The sequence below is a fragment of the Bidens hawaiensis genome, unplaced genomic scaffold (assembly GCF_021521415.1).
Source record: "Bidens hawaiensis isolate Kalapana, Puna unplaced genomic scaffold, B.hawaiensis_p1.1 tig00025236_1, whole genome shotgun sequence".
NCBI lineage: Eukaryota > Viridiplantae > Streptophyta > Magnoliopsida > Asterales > Asteraceae > Bidens > Bidens hawaiensis.
In genome coordinates, this window is record NW_027494028.1 from 375,001 (window position 1) to 380,229 (window position 5,229).

Genomic DNA, 5,229 nt, shown 5'->3' on the forward strand with positions numbered 1-5,229 from the left:
CTGTTATTGCAAATTGCTAAACACAGTGGCCAGTTATGTTTAATTATTTACCTTACTTTTCTGTATTCTAAATATTTACCAATGTTAGCTCTATTGCTTCTTGGATTCGATCTGTCGAATCAATTCCATCCCTTGATTCTTATCATTTGTTTTCCTTACGTCCTAACAGTACCTTTGTACTTTTGAGCAATCATATCTGATATGCTATACATGTAACACCCCGACCAAAGGCGGATTATACATCGGGGCGCCACATATTGTTTCATTACTCGTGACACTATTGGGTGTCAATATTTAATAAATACATTCATTCGCGCACAGCGCAAAGCAAACACAAATAATATAAATCAACATAAATCAATATATTATAAATCATAATATCCGAACAGCAATAACTTGTCTTGATACATTTTAATCTAGGTCAAAAATAAAGAAAACTTCCTACGTGTCCACAAGCTCCAAAACAGCTACTGCAAACCTGAACATGTGTTAAAATAAAACGTCAAACACTTGCGTGTTGGTGAGAAATCAAGTTTAATACAATACATAGATGACAATAAATCTGCGCGCAACATGTGTATGTCTGGGTTTCAACAAGGGTGTAATCAGATCGGGACCAACTCTAAGAGACAAGACTGCCAGTGCTCACAATTGAGCTCACAAACAAGACTAACTGTGCAAGTGTAACAAAAGAGAAAATCATAAACGATAGTTCTCCCGTGTTCATCTAATGGTACCATGAAAACTGCGGAATAGACCGACAAGACGGTTAATGATCCACACATACAAATAACAGCCAAGTCTACGTCCTCAACACATGGGATACTGCGCGACTAAAGTTCATAAACAAGTTTAAGACTCTAAGTTTGTATGAACACATGAACATCCCAAAACATTAAAAGCAAAAAGGGATTAGGTACGAGATTACTCACTTGATAAAGATGCGATGATAGATAAAGCAAGAACCAACTTTAAACAAGCACAAGTTAACCTATAAATAAGATTATTGTTTTAATGATTTGTTTTAAGTCTTGATTATAAGTTAGCATAATTAATAAGTAAATTATTATATATATATATTACCGGAAAAGCAGGGCAGAACAGGGAGGAAGACGGAGGCAAGAGAGGAGGGAGGCGGCTGAAGAACAACGGCAGAGAGCAAAAAGGGAGGAAGAGAATAAGTGTAGTGTGTGAAGTGTTAAGAAAATAGTACTATATATAAAGTTCTGAAAAGTAAAGATATCAAAAGATATCGTAGCAGGGAAAAAGAGAAAAAAGGCTGACAGGATTCAGAAAAAGGCATGGGAGAGGACAGATAAAGTTACTGGTCAAGCATGGAAAAAGCAGATCTTCAAAGATAATGTCAGTCACTTTATCTGCCAACCAATGGGGTTGGCGCGCATGCTGCGCCGAAAGTAACTTTTCAGACATAAAGCAGATTAGGTCAACGGCTCAAAAGATAAGACAACACAAAAGCAACGGCTAGATTAAACAGAAGAAAACTCAAAGGGTTTAGCGCGAGAAGGCTCGAGCGCGAAGGCAAAAGTGCGCGAGCGCGAAGGCAGACAGAACCAACCTTAACGCGTCGCGGGAAGAATCACATTTCTTAGCGCGCCGCGGGAGGAACTAAAATTCCTAGCGCGCCGCGGGAAGAACTATAATTCTTCGCGCGTCGAGGGATGAACTACGATTCTTAGCGCGCTGCGAGAAGAACTACAAATCCTTAGCGCGTCGCGGGAAGAACTACCGTTCTTAGCGCGCTGCGAGAAGAATTACAATTCTTAGCGCGCTGCGAGAAGAGTTCGTCTCGCGAATCGCTGTACAGGTGGTCTTCACGCAGGATTCCTTGTAAGGGAGTCTGGCGCGTGGAGCTGCGCAGACAACCTTAGGCGGGAAGGAACAAAGGACAAGCAAAGAGTTAGAAGAAAAAGGGAAACAAGGCTTAAGGGCGGGACGGCGACAAAAGGGAAAAGAAGGCGGAAAGAGAGAAGGAGAGGGACGGGACGGCGGAAAGAAAGAGAGAGAAAGAGGCGGGAAGGAAAAGTATATTATTATTATTAAAAGTAAAATATAAGTATAAATATTAAATAATAAAAGAAAGAGATCGGGTCAGAGAAACGGGTACCTGGGTCGGGTCGGATCGGGCAGATGTCACAGTCTCCCCTACTTTAAGAAATTTCGTCCCGAAATTTATCTCGAAGTAGGTTGCGCAGAGAACAGGTGCGGGTACTTGATCTTCATTTGATCTTCCCTTTCCCATGTAAACTCGGCTCCGCGCTTGGACTCCCAGCGAACTTTCACGATAGGGATACGACTGCGCTTGGTTTGCTTAACCTCGCGATCCATAATCTCAACAGGCTTCTCAACGAAATGCATAGTTTCATCAACTTGAACTTCATCAAGTGGAATGTGAAGGTTCTCGTCAGCTAAACACTTCTTGAGATTGGATACATGGAACGTTGGATGCACATTACTGAGCGCGGGCGGCAGGTCAAGTCTGTAGGCAACTTTTCCTACACGCGCGAGAATCTTGAATGGACCAACATAACGAGGAGCAAGCTTACCTTTCTTCCCAAAGCGGACAACACCTTTCCAGGGCGACACTTTGAGGAGAACAAGATCACCAACTTGAAATTCGAGAGGCTTCCGCCTACGATCTGCGTAACTCTTCTGTCGGCTTCTGGCAGTCAGCAGATGATCACGGATCTTGGCGATTTTATCGGTTGTCTCTTGAACAAGTTCGGGTCCTGTGATTTGAGTTTCACCCCACTTCGCTCCAACAAATCGGGGAGCGGCACTTACGACCGTAAAGTGCTTCAAATGGGGCCATACCGATACTGGAATGATAGCTGTTATTATAAGAGAACTCGATCAAAGGCAGGTGCGAATCCCAATTACCTCCAAAATCAAGAACACAAGATCGGAGCATATCCTCAAGAGTTTGAATAGTTCGCTCAGACTGACCGTCAGTCTGAGGATGATATGCCGTACTCATGTCCAAGCGAGTTCCTAGCGCAGATTGGAGAGATTTCCAAAAGCGAGATATAAAACGGCCATCGCGATCGGATATGATGCTCAAAGGAGTACCATGGCGGCAGACAATTTCCTTGACATAAAGCTGCGCGAGTTGCTCAACACGGTAGTTTTCACGAATGGGCAGAAAGTGAGCAGACTTAGTCAAACGATCCACTATTACCCAAATGCTATCATGTTTGCTTGCTGTCAAAGGTAACTTGGTAATAAAGTCCATCGCTACACATTCCCATTTCCACGTAGGAATTTCTGGTTGTTCGAGCAAACCAGATGGGCGTTGGTGTTCAGCTTTTACTTTAGAACAAGTCAGGCATCTAGCTACGAACACAGCAATATCCTTCTTCATACCGGGCCACCAATAAGTAATGCGCAAATCCTTGTACATCTTATCAGTGCCAGGATGAATAGAATACCGAGATTTGTGCGCTTCACTCAGGATATCAGCGCGAAGATTCTCATCACAGGGAATCCAGATGCGATTGAGATAGCAGAGAATTCCACTCAGATTAGGCACAAAATGTGCTTCCGCGCCACACGCTAACTCGGCGCGAAGGTTACCATTACTGATGGATGCGCGCTGCGCGTCACGAATACGCGATTCAAGGTTGCTTTGAATCGGCGCGAAGTGAAGCTGCGTGCGCGGCAAAATACAGTTAAGCTGGCAGGGTTTTCGGCTGAGCGCATCGGCTACCACATTAGCCTTACCAGGATGATACCGGATCTCACAATCGTAATCGCTGATGAGTTCGTTCCATCGGCGTTGCCTCATGTTAAGTTCCTTTTGATCAAAGATATGCTGAAGGCTTTTATGGTCAGTGTAAAGGATACACTTAGTACCATAAAGGTAGTGTCTCCAGATCTTTAAGGCAAAAACAACTGCACCAAGTTCGAGATCGTGAGTTGTATAATTCTTTTCATGAACCTTGAGTTGCCTTGATGCGTAAGCGATAACCTTGCCTCGTTGCATAAGAACACAACCGAGACCTTGGTTGGAGGCATCGCAGTACACGACAAAATCATCATTACCCTCAGGTAGCGCAAGAACAGGAGCTTCACACAACAATCGCTTGAGCGTCAGAAAGGCTTCTTCTTGCTTCGAGCCCCAAATATACGGTTTACCTTTGTGCGTTAGAGCTGTTAAAGGCAAAGCGATCTTTGAGAAGTTCGAAATGAAGCGCCGGTAATAACCAGCTAAGCCCAGAAAGGAACGGATCTCAGAAGGAGAGGATGGCGTAATCCAGTTCTTGATTGCTTCAATTTTGGATGGGTCGACATGAATACCCATCTTGTTCACAACATGGCCAAGAAACTGTACTTCATCAGACCAGAATTCACACTTGGAAAGCTTAGCATAGAGTTGCTCAGCTCTAAGCTTTTGCAACACCAACCGAAGATGTTGCTCGTAGCTCGGCCTTGGTCTTAGAATACACCAGAACATCATCGATAAACACAATCACGAATTTATCCAAGAAAGGCCTACACACCCGATTCATTAGATCCATGAAAACGGCGGGTGCATTGGTTAAACCGAAGGACATGACCAAGAATTCAAAATGGCCATAACGAGTTCGAAAAGCAGTCTTCGGAACATCTTCATCGCGGATGCGCAACTGGTGATAGCCAGAGCGGAGATCAATCTTCGAGAAACAAGAGGCACCTTGGAGTTGATCAAAGAGGTCGTCAATACGCGGTAAGGGATACCGGTTTTTAATGGTGAGTTTGTTCAACTCGCGGTAATCAATACACATGCGAAACGATCCATCTTTCTTTTTAACGAACAACACCGGAGCACCCCAGGGCGAAGAGCTAGGGCGAATGAATCCTTTAGCGGTCAACTCTTGAAGTTGGCTTGCCAATTCTTGCATCTCAGCGGGTGCAAGACGATAAGGAGATTTAGCTACGGGGGAAGCACCAGGGACAAGATCAATACGGAACTCGACTTCACGAGCGGGAGGGATACCAGGAAGATCATCAGGAAAAACTTCAGGGAAATCACGCACAACAGGGATATCGCGAAGCTTCTTCTCTTCAGCAGGTTTGACCACATGGGCTAAGAATGCAACACACTTCTTCCGCATGAGTCTTTGGGCTTCGGCGCAAGACATAAGTTTAAGACCGCGGGAGGGTTTCTCGCCGTAAATATGAAGATCACCATTTTCTCGAGGTATGCGAATCATTTTCTTGGCGCAAATAACT